Source organism: Paroedura picta, chromosome 2, assembly GCF_049243985.1.
Source record: "Paroedura picta isolate Pp20150507F chromosome 2, Ppicta_v3.0, whole genome shotgun sequence".
Classification (NCBI taxonomy): Eukaryota; Metazoa; Chordata; class Lepidosauria; order Squamata; family Gekkonidae; genus Paroedura; species Paroedura picta.
In genome coordinates this window covers 162,567,282-162,584,788 of record NC_135370.1, presented here as the reverse complement: position 1 = coordinate 162,584,788, position 17,507 = coordinate 162,567,282, and the positions used below count along the sequence as shown (strand labels likewise).

Below are 17,507 nucleotides of genomic sequence, written 5' to 3'. Positions count from 1 at the left end.
TGATTCAGGGATATTCCTGAGAGCAGAGAGAGACAGAATTCATTAGCCGGAGCTGGAATCAGATGGAAAGGAGGAAATGTTACATGGACTATAGTCCTGATGAGAAGCCTCAATAGCACTTTGACTCTCCACGCTGGATGGTCCGGTGCTGCAAAAAGCATTGCTGAAAAATATCCACTCATCACACCTGAGAAGAAGACGGGAAGACTAGAATGTGATGGGTGTCATCTAAATGGAATGCAACCCAAGAGCAAGGATGATGGTAAAGGTCTCCCAGTCTAAGCTTAGTATGCTTGGTCAATTCCACCTGAGTGTGTGCGGGTGGGTGGGTGGGGGTGAGATTTGCTTTGTTCAGAAAAGATACACAGAACTGAACATGCCATGACACTGCCTGTTACTGACTCAGATTACTAGTCCCTCAAAGTTGTTATTGTCTACCCCAGCCTTTTTCAAGATTTTTACCATTGAGAAACCCCTGAAACATTCTTCAGGCTATGAGAAACCCCAGAAGTGGCACAATCGTGCATAATGTGGTTGGGAAGCATGGCTGCATGCATGCCTGCCAGGACCCCTCCCCTTCCCACCCCCTCCAGGCCCATCATTGGCCATTTTGGGAGGGGGTCAGGTCAACATGACCATATAGTCATATCACCTGATGAATCAAAACCCTAGTTGAGAAAGCATGGTCTACTCAGAGCTCTAATCTGGGGAACAGGGTTCAATTCCCCACTCTTCTACATGAAGCCTACTGGATGACCTTGGGCCAGTCACAGTTCTCTTCCCCTTTCCTCTCTTCTCTCCTCATTTGTTATCATTTGGGATTGAAATAAGTCCCTGTCACAAATAAAGCTTGAATCCAGATGTTCTCCCACGTGTATTCTCAACAGACAGCTGCAGTCAGCTATAGAGGTTTGAGTGTATTGCTGTGATACACGTGACTACACATTTCTGCTCATCTCATTCTCACAGCCTTTTAGCGGCACAGTAACTCCCCTGTTGTCACCCCCTGTGAGATGTGAGTGGAGGAATCGGCAGCTCTAGGGATCGGTCTTGATGCCAATATGCTTCCTTATGTCACTCTTCCTTCTGGCCTGGCACACAGAAAGGGGCTGATGCTCAGCAAAACAGCATACAGAAGGGCTCATGTCCAATCGCTGGCATCTCAGGAAGCAGCTTTTGAGAAAGACCCATTTCTGGCCTCTGCCAGTTACATCGGGCAGCATTGAGCTGAAGGGACCACTGGTCCAACTAAGGCACCTTCAAATGGATGTTGAAGCTGCCCATAAACATTGCATGCTATGGCCATGCCCATTCGACCTTTATTATATGGCCTCACTCTTTGCCCGGTGATCTGTGCCCAGTCCACCTGACCTGCTGTCCAGCCTTCCCTTGTCTAAGAGCCATTTACTGAAAATAATCAGCTGAATCTCAGGAGGAAAAAACGTCAAGGAGAACAGGCAAGATCTGGCCCACTGTGCATGATGGAATTTCAATAATAAAATGCAGTGAACCAGCTAAAATCAGGGTAAAAAGATATCCTGGCGGAACGTTCTTCTGGACTTCAGTCCAAACCAGACAATGCTCTGTTGTGTCGTATTGATCCAGCCTAACAGAAAGGAACTCTGGAAGTCCCTAATCTGTAGCTGAAGTAGGCCACTCCTCCAAATACCCAAACAGTTCTTGTTCTGGGTATCTCTTTTTTGGAAAAGCTTTCTGATTCAAAAATCTTCCCTTATTCGAGTTGTCAAGCTCACAGTGAGGTATGGAGTTTTTCCAGAACTGCAATTGATCTCCAAAGCACAGAGATTCGTTCTCCTGGAAGAAATGGCACCTTCAAAGCATGGACTGTACGGCATCACATTCATGCAGAGCTATTAGAATGTCTGCAAAGCCACAATGTTCCTGGATTCCATTGTGTCTTAACTGGTCTTTGGGGAACAGATCTGGTGGTGGAAAGTGCCATGAAGTCTGCAGAGTCCTAGAGCAACAACATTTTTGGGTTCCATTGTGTCTTCGCTGGTCTTTGGAGAACAGTGCCATCAAAGCAGACTTATGGTAACCCTATAGGGTTTTCAAGGCAAGAGATGTTCAGAGAGGGTTTGCTATTGCCTACCTCTGCGTAGCAACCCCAGACTTCTTTGGTTATCTACTTTCCAAATATTAAACAGGGTCAACCCTATTGGCTTCCAAGCTCTGATGTGATCAAGCTAGCTTGGTCCATCCAGGATAGGATAGAACAGGTCTAGCCTATCACTAACTAAAGAGAATGTTTTCTTGTTTGGGAGCTTTGCCACTGCTATATGGGAGTCCCATTCATCTTCACACCGTTGCCAAAATCCCTGTTGTGGGGGAAGCCGAGTTCTTGTGTGCATGTGGCCGTCTCTAGCAGCTCAGTGCAATAATAAACATGCTGCATTTCTAGGCAACAGCTTCCTACGTGGGTCGGCTTCCTTTCTTGCCCGTGAAGACTTCTGATCCTCCTCCCCCCACAAAGGAAATAACAACAAAAATGGAATGGATCCTAAAGAAACATGGGTGGAGTGAGTTTTCAGCTGGGATTCTTATAGCCTTCCCTTCGTAGAGCAGTATCCCAAAAAAGATGTTCTTGAACATAAGGGAGCCTCAGGGTGGTGTGGGAGGATGTAGTTAGGAGGAAAAGCCTGCAGAAATTGCAGTCCCTGGCACCAACTCCGGAAGGCCTTACATAAGAGATGTGGGAGGAATTTCAGCTGATCCTCCTGCCTAGCTGCAACTGCATCCCAACCCATATCATTTTCATGGCTTCCCTGACGGTCAGCAAAGGCTGGCATGCTGGGGGAGACGGGGAGCTCTGCTGGGAAGTCAGCAAAAATTCCAACTTGCTCTATTTCTTCTTCGTCATCATCAATTGATAGACCCCTCTCTGCAAGCGGGCTCAGGGTGGTTCACAACATAAATTGAAATAATCATAATCAAATTTGTAATCATCCTAAAGTTAAACTCTCAACCCCAAACCCTCCACCTCCCTCTCCATCTTCAGTCTGGCCTTCCATAAGATCCACACTGTGGATCCACACTGTGTTCCCCGTAGCAAGAGACCTCTGCACTCAAGACAAGGGACAATGGGCCCCTGCATCGAATTGCCATTGATACCAACACTGGCCAAGGCAAAAACAAGCCAGGCCACCAGCAGAAGGCATTCTAAAAGAGCTACCAGGCTGGAAAAGGGGCATACAATCCCTTTGTATACAATCCCTCAGCCTCGACTGAATTCCTGAGGATCTGGATCTGCTTCCCCTCCACAACCTGGCTAGGCACAGACCTGAGTCAGCTTGCTGTTGAAATTCTGTATGAGAAAGGTAGCAAAGATATCATCTGGATGCAGCAAAACACACTGGGGGGGGGGTTGTGGTGATGAGCGCATTTGCTTTCCAGTCCAGAAGCTTGCAAGTGGCAAAGGAGGAGGCTGAGAGCAGGAAACAATGGTGAACTTCCTTATTATAGCAGTCAAAATGACAATGGTCCAAATTGGAAAAATACAGAAAAATAAGATATTAGATAAATTTATCATTAAACAAATGGTGGAATGAAACAAGGACATTTAAGATTTTGGAAAAAATATCCAATGACATTAAAATATTTCAAGGAAGATAAAAGAATGAAGGTTTTTTAAAAATTTGGATTAAGTTGCAGAATTACTTAAGGAATTTTTCATTGTAATATATGTAAAATGCTAATGTAGTAAGCGACAGGAGATAATGAGTAAAGGAACTGAATGGTCACAGAAAGGAAGTCTTTATAGGAACTGGAAATGAATGCAGTTTCAGGCTATTTGTATTCTTTTTGGTATTTCTTATGTTCTTTTTGCTGTGTTGTCTTTAGTTTTATATGTTATTGCTCTCCTTAAGGATTTGAAAGGCTGTCACTTTGAGGAGGGCAGAAAGCTGATCCTGTTGGCAGCAGAGGACAGGACCTGCAATCATGGGCAGAATTTATGGGTGGCAAGCTACCAGCTGGATATTAGGAATTTATTATGTGTTTTTGTTTGTTTGTTTGTTTTACAGAAAGAGCAGTTCAACAGTGGAATCGGCTGCCTAGGGAGGTGGTGAGCTCCCTCTCCCTGGCAGTCTTCAAGCAGCGGTTAGGCTGCTTTAGGCAGGCCCGGCATTGAGCAGGGGGCTGGACTAGATAGCCTGTAGGGTCCCTTCCAACTCTAGGATTCTAAGCGGTTCCCCTTTGCAGCAGGGCACACCATGGGGCAGGAGGCTTTGAGTCACAAACTCATCCGGCTCCTCTGGATTTTCTATTCCCAGCTCGAACGGAGCATGCTGTGCTCTCATTAGGACAGCTGGCAGAGTCACTGCGCATTACGGTGAGTCTGTCTCTGAAGCCAGCCAACAAATGTAACTACATTCAGGGCACCAGGCTGTACAACATGAAAGAGGGCTAATGAACACCAAATAAATATGACACAACAGACATATGGGGCAGACCGTACACTGCGAGGGAGACATGCATGCCTGTTTACAAATGCACACTTCCCCTTTCTGTGCCATGCACCAGTGTGTTTGTGGGCAGGCGCACAGCAAGCACGCCTGCCATGCAAAGTGTGCATCAGCCCGTAGGCGCTGCCTAGCCGAATCAGACCAACGACACGTCAACAGCCTTTGAGCCGAACAGTCTCTGTCACTTCCCCGAGCACTACGACAGGAGGCCTTGCAAACAGAGAACCGTGCCTCCCTCACCAAAAAGAAATCCTCTCTTCTGCCAAGAAAATATGCACAACACACCACACTTCAGACTTATCCCATCTCTCAGCACATAGAGGATTAGGGAAGTTTAATGAAGGTCTACAATTCCTGAGCCAACAGGAATGTTAAGCAACGGGAGACAGAGATAGTGGCCATATTTTGTGACAGGTATGAAAGAGTTGAGGCTTGAAGTGCAGGTGCCTCAGTGTGCCTTCGGTGTCTGTTCAACTAATCCCATGATCTGTTCTTGTGAGTTATAAGGAGTTATGTGGAGTTATAAGGAGAAACGTGCAGCCTGTCCCTTTCTCTTGTAATTCTACAATGAAAAGGTCGAGATGCTTCTAATTGAAATCTAGGAACTGCTGTGTTATTGTAATGCATCATTATAATGTTAGAACACAATGGTGATGGAGCTATTGCCATTTTTTAACAAAGACCCTCAAAGTCCTCTGTCATGGGAAGGGAATGGGCACCAAAGGGACTGGGATGAGGAAAGTGGTTCTGATAGGGGCATGATTTTTAAAAATGAATGCGTTCCCATCCACATGGAATCTGAATGTTCCTTGGAATTTTAGTCATGGCAGGTTGCCCCACCTCTTCCTGCACTCACACGGAGGAACATTTGGCCTGGTGCACCTCATCCGCCCCTGATTTGTGCTCCTGCATGGGAGGTGGGGCAGTGAAGTTCCCAGTACATAAACGGTCAGAGAAAGTAAAACAACAACAACAACACAGTCTCTGCCCCAAACTAGAAGAAGAAGAAGGTTGGTTCTTATATGACCCTTTTCCCTACCCGAAGGAGGCTCAAAGCGGCTTACAGTCGCCTTCCCTTTCCTCTCCCCACAACAGACACCCTGTGAGGTGGGTGAGGCTGAGAGAGCCCTGATATCACTGCCCGGTCAGAACAGTTTTATCAGAGCCGTGGCGAGCCCAAGGTCACCCAGCTGGTTGCATGTGGGGGAGTGCAGAATCGAACCTGGCATGCCAGATTAGAAGTCCACACTCCTAACCACTACACCAAACTGGATGAAGGGACAAGGGATTGCCCAGATCTTAACAGAAAGCTACATCTGTTTCATTTGATACAAATAATTCCTGATCTCTTTGGAACAAGCAGAATTGTTTTGCCCAAACCAGGAAAGAAGCCGAGATGCCAGCTGGAGTCATCTTACGAAGCTGCTTCACAGGAGCTCCGGTGATGAATTCCGCAGGCTGTGGCACAGGGTTTCTTGTACAGCACAATTGGCTGCAGAGGAGAGGACACGCAGTAATGGGTTTAAACTACAAGTACAACGATATAGGCTAGATATCAGGAAAACGTTTTTCACAGTCAGAGTAGTTCAGCAGTGGAATAGGCTACCTAAGGAGGTGGTGAGCGCCCCCTCACTGGCAGTCTTCAAGCAAAGGCCACCCACCAAAGCAACCATTGTTCCCCAGGGAACTGAAACTCTGAATCACCTGGGGAGGTGGTGGGTTCTCCATCTTTGGAAATTTTTAAGCAGAGGCTGGATAGCCATCTGACGGAGAGGCTGATTCTGTGAAGGCAGTCTTCAAGCAAAGGTTGGATACACACTTTTCTTGGATGCTTTAGGATGCTTTGGGCTGATCCTGGGTTGAGCAGGGGGTTGGACTAGATGGCCTGTATGGCCCCTCCCAACTCTGTATGGCCCCCAAATTCCATAGCATTATACAGCACTGAGGTCCCACCCTGCTCCTGCCCACTCCTGGCTCCATCCCCGAAATCTCCAGGTATTTCTCAACCCAGAGTTGACAGACCATAGGAAAACCACCTCTGAACATCTCATACCTTACTGGTTGGCTATGAATCAGCTGCAACTTGATACCACTTTGCATTACCAATATGCATTTGAGGAAGGAATGGTGTGCAACCCAGAAGCATGACAAATTCAAAGGCCCTTTGTAGGTGCCAAATGGGCTGGACATCTTCTGCCTCTGGTGAAAAAGCTTCTCTGAAGAAGCTGGTTTTTACATGCTGCTTTTCTCTACCAGAAGGAGTCTCAAAGCAGCTTACAATCACCTTCTCTATCCGCTCCCCACAACAGACACCCTGTGAGGTGGGTGAGGCTGAGAGAGCCCTGATATCACTGCTCGGTCAGAACAGCTTTATCAGAGCTGTGACGAGCCCAAGATCACCCAGATGGCTGCATGTGGAGGAGCAGGGGATCAACCCCGGCTCGCCAGATTTGAAGCCGCCGTTCTTACCCAAGCTGGCTCTCTGCTGGCCTAGCATGTGATGACAGTCCCCTGGGAGGCACGAAGGAGAAATGAAAGCAATTCTTCTGCCTCCACTCATCTCCAGCAGGAATTTAGGCATTGTTGCAAAGTACAAAGGCTTTAGTAAAACAAAACAGAATGAACTCAGGTGAAATACAAACCAAACATGTAAGGTTTTCAGATCAACCAGGGAAAAGGTCAAGACGTGTACTTTAAACCACTCACATAAAGCAGTTTCTAAACAGAGTGCTTGGTTCCTCCTCTCCCTAGGCTCCATCCTCAAATCTCTAGGACATTCCCAGTCTGGATCAGCAGCCCACCCCCACCACACACACACCCCCTGCCCATGGCCAGGGAGGACCAGCAACCCTAATGCTGATGTGGGTCCCTGATGGAAGAAGCCACACTAGGAGACGTACAAAGATGCTCTTTTTTTGTTTCCTTTGGATTTTGCGCCTTGTCACTGTGGGTCTTTCCCTCCTGCACATTTTAATCACTGCTGTTCCTGACCACTTAGTTCCCCCTTTCCATTTGCACACAATCGATATAACATTTAGTACATCCTGGGACTTCTTCACAGTCCCCAGCCTTCCCCAGACGTGGGCTGTACCGTGGCTAAGACTTTGCTTTCCACAGAAGGTGCTTCCTTCAGGCAACTAAATAAAGCAACCAAACAACTGGAGCATGTCAAATAGGAAGGAAATGGCAAAGGAGAGGGAGGTGGCTTCCCCAGGAGGATTTTCTCTGTCACGGAAGGCAGGAAGCCTGATTTCAATGGGAGCATCTACACAACATCCCCCTTGGACTTCCCAGGGCTTCCCCCTTAAAAGCTGATCGAATGACATCTTCATCGGATCCACTTCAAAGGAAGAACTGGGGAGGAGATGCAGGTTGAGGGCCCAGGTGGACACTTCGCCTGCAGACATTATGGGGTGGGGTGCAGAGCTAAGTTCCACCTTCACTAAGCTCCATATCTCCCCCTTTGGGCCCAGTAAAGGGCTTTTCCCAGCCGAACCACACTGTGGCTTTGCAGACTGTCTCAGCTGGGGAAGAGAAAGGGAGAAGGGAGAGGTTGCTAGGCAACAGGGAGGGTCATGTGAGCTCTCTGGCTCTTGTGCTGTTGTGGAGGCAGGCATTAAGCAGGGCATGGATGGGCCATAAGGATATTACTGATATTGCTGCTTAGTCAGAACAGCTTTATCAGTGCTGTAGCAAGCCCAAGGTCACCCAGCTGGCTGCACGCGGAGGAGCAGGGAAACAAACCCGGCTCGCCAGATGAGAAGCCCGCACTCCTAACCACTACACCAAACTTGTCTAAAGCATCAATGATAAGTATCTGTCCAGCTGCTAATTAAAGACCACCATTTAGGGGAAGCTCACTACCTCCTTAGGCAGCTGGTTCCTTTGCTGAACTACTCTGACCATGACATTTCTTTCCTGCTACCTAGTCTATTAAGTCTGTGGGTTTGGCAAGGCACGGATGTAGTTTCTTCAAAGCCAACAGTTCTTTATTAACCCCAACCCCAACTGGAAAACCAAAAAGAAAACATAGGAACTCATGGAACACCAAAAAACAAACATAGGAACATAGGAATACATTTGGGCTTGCCCACCAGGTAACCTGATTGGCCGTTAACAGAGCAGGCTTACTGGTCAAATACAGTCTCTCATTGGTCACATTAGAATCCTTAATTTGCATACTGTCGTTGTTAAGCAGCCTGTCTGCACACACAAGGTAGCCGGTGCCATTCTGAACATAGTTTAAACCCATTACTGTGGGTCTTCTCCTCTGCTGCCAACAGGAACCGTTCCCTGCCCTCCTCTAAATGACAACCTTTCTAATACTTAAAGAGAGCAATCATTATCAGGCTGAATGCTACAAAAGTAGATGGAAGAGTGGTTGGCAGTCATATTTAGCTGATTTTATTTCATTTGCCAGGGTGGTGTAGTGGTTAAGAGTGCCGGCCTCTAATTTGGAGAGTTGGGTTTGGTTCCACACTCTTCCTCCACATGCAGCCAGCTGGGTGACCTTGGGCCTTTAACAGTTCTCCCAGAGCTCTCTCAGCCTCACATACTTCACAGGGTGTCTGTTGTGGGAAGAGGAAGGGAAGGCGATTGTAAACCACTTTTTGCTACCCAGTTTGGGTAGTAAAAAGCAGGGTGCAACAAACCGGTTCTTTTTATTGTTACTGATACCCTGCTTTTCCCCAGTGGGAACCCCAAATGGCATACGTCATTCTTCTCTCTGCCATTTATCCTCAGAATCAGGGGTAGTCAACCTGTGGTCCTCCAGATGTCCATGGACTACAGTTCCCAGGAGCCCCTGCCAGCAAATGCTGGCAGGGGCTCCTGGGAACTGTAGTCCATGGACATCTGGAGGACCACAGATTGACTACCCCTGCTCAGAATGACCCTCTGGAGCAGGTTCGACCAAAACTGGCCCAAAGTCCCTCAGCAGGTTTCCGTGGCACAAATTCTGCTTGAAGCAGCTTGCAGTCGAATGTAAAACCGGGCTGCCTGCTTAGCTGCTCTTAGGAGCCGCCTCCAGCTCAGCCGCTGTCTTAGCATTACAGAGAGAGGAGCCTGCCTGGGGCTTTCACATTTGCCAGTTGTGTGGCCTCTTCCATTCTTTGCCACTGGAGGGGAGCCTGACCTTTCCCAGCAGCGTTTAATGCATTTTCTTTTCCCCAGTTTGGCCGCATTGTCCCCCCAAACAATTAAGGAAGTGTTTCTGGATGGGGATGAAAGTAAGATGATATAAAAGCAAGAGAGGAGAGGTGTTCCCTCCCTGAGAGACATAGGAGAGTAAAATAAAATATAAAATAAAATAAAATAAAATAAAATAAAATAAAATAAAATAAAATAAAATAAAATAAAATAAAATAAAATAAAATAAAATAAAATAAAATAAAATAAAATAAAATAAAATAAAATAAAATAAAATAAAATAAAATAAAATAAAATGAGACATTATGTTCTCCTTTTGCAGCAAGCTTTCCTAGGAAATGGTGCTAGCAGAAGAGGGCGGGACAGCAATACTCACGTCCTGATTTCTATCCAGAGTTATATATGATCCAGTCCCAGTCAAAGGATGTCAGGCATTGCACTCTTTCTACTGGGCAGACTCTCCAAGACCTTGGCTGATCCGCCTCCCACCCCGTAAACATTGATGGGCCAGGTCAAATTCTACTTTCATTAACACCTGCTAGGAAACTGTATTCCTTGATCTGCACAGGTAGGATCCTGGCTCAGACAGTTCCACCCTGGAGGATCTTCCTACCCAAAGGAAAGGAGCCACAAGTTCTAGCTACAGAGCCTAGATACCACAAGAGCACTTGAATCATCAAAGTGTCACCTGCAAATATAGAACCCACAAAGATTCCTTTCCTCCCACACTATTTCCACTTCCCCTTTTCTGAAAGCCCTAATTGTTTTCCCCCTTTCCTGGCTTCTTTCTCTCCTTTCCACCTGCCAGCAAACCTGGAGTTTTTTGGTTGAGGGGGATCATTTGGGCATGAAGTTGAGTCACTGTGAGTGGACGGGTGGTTGTTCGTTCCTGCATTGTACAGGGGGTTGGGCTAGATGACCCTGGAGGTCCCTTCCAACTTTATGATTCTACCTTTCTCTGCCTCCCCCCTCTTCTCCTCCTTCTTTCCCCCTGGTAGTCTCTACCCCAAAAAACTCTGGTTCCGGTACATGAATGGTGCCAGCCAGGTTGGACCCAGTAGCACAGTAGGGAATCTGCAAGGACTTGTGGAGGGTACCTCACTTTCCCTTGTATGTCCTCCCCACTATTTTCTCTTCCCTCCCCTCCTGGCAGCCCCTGCAGCCTCTCCCCTTTCTGTTTCCTTCTTGCCTCCCTACCCGCCAACCAACATTTTCCTTTGTCCCCAGTCTCCAGTTATACTTTTTATTATCCATTTAGCTCCTTTATACTTCCTCTTTCTCCTCAATGGAGACCAAAAGCAGTGGACAGCTACTCCCTCTCCTTCATTTTTATCCTCACAACAACCCTGTGAGGTAGGTTGGGCTGACAATGTGTGGTTGGCATGAAGTCCCCAAGGGAGTTTCCAAATCAAAGTGGAGATTGAAGCCTGGGTCTGCCAGATCCTAACATGAAGTTCTAACAACCACATTTTCTTCTGTGGGGTGGCTGCTAGTAAACAATTAAGTATTCTATGGGATATAGAATCACCAAATCCTAGAGTTGGAAGGGGCCATACAGGCCATCTAGTCCAACCCCCTGCTCAACGCAGGATCAGCCTAAAGCATCCAAGAAAAGTGTGTATCCAATCTTTGCTTGAAGACAGCCAGTGAAAGGGAGATCCCCACCTCCTTAGGCAGTCTATTCCACCTCTGAATTACTGAGGCTGTGAAATCCCCACTCCCATTTCTAACGAATATTGTTCTCCATGTTGTTTAAATTCAGCTTGGGCAGGGCCATTTCCTAATCTTTAAAACCACTGAAGAAATAGGCTCAGTGGCATGGCTGGTCTTTTATTTTAGGCTCTGGCTCTCCCCAGCTGTTCCATTTTAAGCCACATCTCTCATTCACAAGAATAAGGGGCTGTATAGACACCAGTCCTCTAAAGGGGAAGAAAGGGCAGAAGCTAAGTGGGCTTCCCTCCCCCCCCCACCTCAGTCAAAGTCCTATGACAATGTGGGGAAGTGGAAACCATGGACGGATGGAAGGATTAAATCCCCTGTCCTCTCCCCACACAACCACAGTTTGATTCATGACTGTAATTTCCTTTGCAAAACTCTGATGGAGAGTCTAGTCACCGTCTGGTTTGACCCTCTGGACTGTTTCATCTGTTCCCTGGATGCCAGTATGAGCACTGTAGAAGCAACAACGGGAGGAAATCCCCAAAATGGCTTCTATTTAATCTCACTACTGAGAGCATGTTTTTCATGGCTGATGCCTTAGAACTTTTGCATATGCTGCACATAAAAAAGTGGTTGGTAATATAAAAACCCATCTGTTTCTTCTTGCTGATAAGCAAAGTTATACATATTCATGAACTCATGAGACCGGTCTACTAAGGTGAGTATTAGACTTGCTCCCCAGCCACTGACCAGCTGGCTGATGGTGGGGGCTTGCCAGTAGAAAAAGTAAGGCCTTGACCACTTTGCTGATATTGCACCAGAGTTGATGTCATCGTGCTGGTAACTTCCAGGTGATGCTCTGGCATCTGGGCAAGAACTCTGGTAGAAGCTAGTCTAACCATAGAGATTTTGCCCAAATACCAAGCATCACCTGGACTGAGGCTACCAATAGGTTTGTACCAGATGACCTAAGTGCACTCCAAGGGGTCTATTGGGAGAGGTGGTCCTCAGATACATAGGCCCCAGACAGCATGGGGCTCTGGCAATACCAGTACCTTGAACCTGATCTGGAACGTTACTGGGAGCCAATGAAACTGTTGGAGAACCAGTCAAATATATACCCTCCATGAAGTCCTTGTCAGGACCTGGGCAGCTGCATTCTGTACCAGCTGTAATTTCCAGATCAGGGTCAAGGGTAGCCCCATGAACAGTGAGTTACAGTAATCCAGCCTAGAGGTGACAGTCACATGGATCACTTGTGGCAAGGTCTTTTGGGGCCAAATAGGGCACTAGTCGCTTCCTGTGGTAATACCTGAATCAATCTGAACTCTCTCTAGAAGCAAAAATGACTATTTTGAAACTATTATACTTCAGTCACTTTGGGAGAAGGCAAGAGTCACTGGAACAAAACAATCATGCAAGGAAAAGTTGAAGGCAGAAGACATGGATTGGCTCAATAAAGAAAGCCACACGCCCCAGTTTGCAAGACTCAGCACAGCTGTTAGGATGTTTTGGTGGTCATGAATTCACAGGGTTACCATCCATCAGAAATGACTGGGTGGCACTTAACACACACAGATGCATGATCAACATGGACTAAATGAGCCATAGTTCCTTATTAGTGACAATAACTCACATGCTAGGGAGTACTTCCTTTCTGGAAGGTGCAATCTGTGCTGCCAGGAGCAATGCTCAGAAGTATCCTTGCATTGCAATAGCTGCCTGTGTTCAAAAACACAGGGCCTTTTCGCACGGGGATCTTTGTTGCAAATTGTTTGCGGAATGAAAAATCGCCATTTAAAATAGTGGAATTCGTCGTTATGCATACCTGCCTTTGTAGTGGAATCAGTTGCGTTTTTTAGCGTTTCCCACAGGCTTCCGGTCTCGGCAGAAATCGCTAGAAAGGAAGCACTATTGCCAAGCTCGTACCGCCCCTGGCCGTCAAGCAGCCAATGGGCAGCCGTTAGCATGCTCCCAAACAGCCCCTTTCCCTTTAAGAAAGGTTTTTTTAAAAAACACACACACCCATAGCAACGAATCTAGGTAGATTCGTTGCAACGGAGAGACCCATCCAGCTGCCTAATATGAGCTGTCGTTTGATTGTATGATCGTTGGCACGCTGCCTCGAGTGATAAAAAAAAAATCCCCCCCCCCTCTCACGGGCCCGATTTTCGGCTGAATTAATGTGTAAAAAATAAAGGGACTTTATTTCAGCAAACGGGCTTTTATGTGGTTTGTGCTTAGTGACTAAAGGTGAAGGACTGAAGCCAGGGAAGCCTCTAAACAGAAAGAGGCTCGCTGGTGCGTTTATCCCCGCTCGCTCGGAGAAAAAAAAATGGCGATCGCTTCGCCGGAAGTTTGGAGGACAGGCTCAGGGGGAGGGACTTTGAAGAACCCGCAACAATGGTAACGCACAGGTCTTTAGCGCTAGTGTTGCAGATTGGTTGCAGGAGTGTATCGCTATCCGGAGGGTGAATCCACTTTTCTGGATTCCCCTGAAAGCGCTACAACGAAGCGCTTTTTGCTGATTGGTTTCAGGAGTGTTGCAGATTGTCTGCGACGTCGTGCGTTAAGGCAAATTAGTAGCGTTTTCAATTAGCAACCATTGTGCTATTTTGAAGCCGTGCGAAATGGCCCACAGATTAGGTTCAGTGACGTATGACGAAGGGGGTTAACACGAAAAGGGCCTATTCTGCACACAATAGATAATACACTTTCAATGTACTTTAGAAGTAGATTTTCCTGTTCCTCACAGGAAAACCCAGCTGCCAAAGCACATTGAAAGTGTGTGCGGAATGGGCCAAGGAGCTAGAAAGTACAGTATCTTGGAGACTGGGTGGTGGGTCCAAAGTTTGGTTTCCATGAATGGAAAGTACCTCTATAAAGAGAACAACCTTCCGCCTTTGTCTGCAGCCCCTATCCACAAAGATCAACATTTTGGAAACATCAGTGGGTCACAGTAGGCACACACTCACATGAAGATCCCTTATACCAGGGGTAGTCAACCTGTGGTCCTCCAGATGGTCATGGAATACAATTCCCATGAGCCCCTGCCAGCAAATGCTGGCAGGGGCTCATGGGAATTGTAGTCCATGGACATCTGGAGCACCATAGGTTGACTACCCCTGCCTTATACTGAATCCGACCATCGGTCCATCAAGGTCAGTCCTGTCTACTCAGTCAGCAGCAGTTCTTCAGGGTCTCAGGCAGAGGTCTTCTGTATCACCTCCTGATCTGTTGAACTGGAGATGCTGGGGATGGAACCTGGGACCTTTCGCATGCCAAACAGATGCTTTGTTCTCTCTATAGGAAGGTTGTTCTCTTTATAGAGGTACTTTCCATTCATGGAAACCAAACTTTGGACTCACCACCCAGTCTCCAAGATATTGTGCCTTCTAGCTCCTTATCTTGTTAACCCCCTTCGTCATATGTCACTGAACCTAATCTGTGTTTTTGAACACAGACAGCTATTGCAATACAAGGATACTTCTGAGCATTGCTCCTGGCAGCACAGGTTGCACCTTCCAGAAAGGAAGTACTCCCATGTGAATTATCATCACTAATAAGGAACTAATAAGGAACTGAGCCATGGCCCCTCCCCAAAGGAATGAAGCATAAAATGTCCATTCTACAGATAGAAGTTAATGGAAAATGTAGCCTTGACTCATGGTATGACACAGCATTGCACAACCCGGAGATATGGGGTTGTTGAAGACAGAATGGTTGTATCAGATTCCATTGGGGATCTACTCCTTGCTCCAATTTGCACCTGAAGTGCACTGGGAAACCCACAAGACACCAGGCTTCAGTGTGAAGCCGATACACAAAAGTGTTCTACAGAAGACTGAATGAAATTATCCCCTTAGTTTGGAAAACAGAAAAGGAGAAGGGTTGTTTCATCACTGAGACGATTGCTACGACTATGGTAGCCTTGTCAATGAAATATGCAAGAGTTACGGGCTCACTAAACTTTCTAGTAGTGTGCCTAGCTATGTCAGCCTAGGTGCCGATGCATGCAAAGGAAAAGTACGGAGGAGAAAAACCTTCAAAAGGCCTCTCTTCCTTGTCTTCTGGGGACGATCGTTAGCCTATCCATACTACAGTGCAAAGCAAGCTAACTTAGAAGTGAGACCTGCTGACTGCAGTGTGACCCAGTGACAATAGAATGAGACAAGATGGTAGCCAACTTCCAGCACTTGGAAGGAGACTCTGTGTCAAACCTTGGAACCTTTCCTTCCAACTGTGCTTCAATTTAAATTGCCCCTCTGAAACTGCAATTAGTTACAAAGATGGGTGGGAGGGAGAGGGATACATATGCCCCCAATCCCATCCCATGGAGCTAATTGCAGCTTTGTCTGGCCATTTAAATCACTAATCTGGAGAGCTGGGTTTGATTCCTCGCTCCTCCCCTACATGCAGCCAGCTGGGTGACCTTGGACTCACCACGGCACTGATAAAGCTGTTCTGACCGAGCAGTGATATCAGGGCTCTCTCAGCCTCACCCACCTCACAGGGGAGAGGAAAGGGAAGGCGAATGTAAGCTGCTTTGAGACTCCTTCTGGCTTTTCTCTACTCGGAGCAACTTATATTCACCTTCTCTTTCCTCTCCCCACAACAGACGCCCTGTGAGGTGGGTGAGGCTGAGAGAGCCCTGATATCACTGCTCGGTCAGAACAGCTTTATCATTGCCGTGGTGAGTCCAAGGTCACCCAGCTGGCTGCATTTAGGGGAGGAGCGAGGAATCAAACCCAGCTCTCCAGATTAGTGATTAAAATGTCCAGACAAAGCCGCAATTAGCTCCAAGGGATGGGATTGGGGGCATAGTTTTATCAGTGCTGTGGTGAGCCCAAGGTCACCCAGCGGGCTGCATGTGGGGGAGCAGAAAATCAAACCCGGCTCACCAGATTAGAATTCTGCACTCCTAACCAGTACAACAAGCTGGCTCTCCCCAGGAAAGGGAAAGTTATTGTATGCCGCTTTGAGACTCCTTCAGGTAGAGAAAAGCGGCATATAAGAACCAACTCTTCTTCTTCTACACAAACCCACAGTCCTCCTTCCCTGATCTCCAGTCAACAGGGGTCTGACAATTAGTTTAACAAAAATATGTGTGAGATCCTTCTCACCAGATTCTTGCATAACAGTTAGTTTGACACTAGCAGTACAGTTTCCATCTATCCCCTATTCTACGTCTCCCATAAAGCCCCGTGGACATGGAACTGGGGTCGTTGTGGTGGGCAGGTAGTTGTGAATCTCCTGCATTCTGCAGGGGGTTGGACTAGATGACGCTGGATCCTTCCAGCTCTATGATTCTATAATTCTAATTAGAACATGATAATCAAAAAAAGCCCATGATTACCCCATAGTTATTGTAAACAGAGTTAGAGAATATTTGCACTAAAATATAATATTACATTGGTGTTGTAAGATTCGTGAACAATACAGTGAAAAACTATATTTCATACGATATTCTAAACTGCACACAGAGATACACAGACGCACCAAGAAAACGGCCCATCAGTTGTTGTCCCATCTTATCTTAAAGGAGTCGTAAATGGCTCTCTACTTCTCCATTTCATTCCCACAAGCACCCTATACAGAAAGCCAGTGTGGTTTAGTGGCTAAGAGTTGCAGCTTCTAATCTGGCAAGCTGGGTTTGATTCCCCGCTCCACCACATGCAGCCAGCTGGGTGACCTGGGACTCACCACATCCCTGATAGTGCTGTTCTGACCAAGCAGTTCTATCAGAAGCTCTCTCAGCCTCACCTACCTCACAGGGGGTCTCTTGTGGAAAGAGGAAAGGAAGAAGATCGTAAACCGCGTTGAGACTCCTTCAGGCATTGAAAAGCGGGGTATAAAAGCCAACTCTTCTTCCTCTTCTAGGTCAGGCTAAGAGAGAGCAACTGCATTAGGGACTGCAAAACAAAATCAGAGTCCAGTGGCACCTTTAAGACCAACAAAGATTTATTCAAGGTGCGAGCCTTCAGGTGCAAGCACTCTTCCTCAGACTACGAACTGACCATCATGACAGTGGGAATATACAAGCAAAAGTGGGTGGTCAGTTCATAGTCTGAGGAAGAGTGCTTGCACTGGAAAGCTCACACCTTGAATAAATCTTTGTTGGTCTTAAAGGTGCTACTGGACTCTGATTTTGTTTTGTTGTGCTGCTTCAGACCAACCCAGCAACCCACTTGAATCTATCATCATTAGGGACTGCCA

The 17,507-nt window shown here is 46.9% G+C and overlaps 1 protein-coding gene across 2 annotated transcripts in view; it reads right to left on the bottom strand.

The window, feature by feature from the left end:
- The window catches only part of LOC143830721 (B2 bradykinin receptor-like), a 34,968-nt gene that overhangs the window by 10,258 nt on the left and 7,203 nt on the right, over nucleotides 1-17,507 (bottom strand). The gene's annotated exons all lie outside the window — the stretch shown is intronic.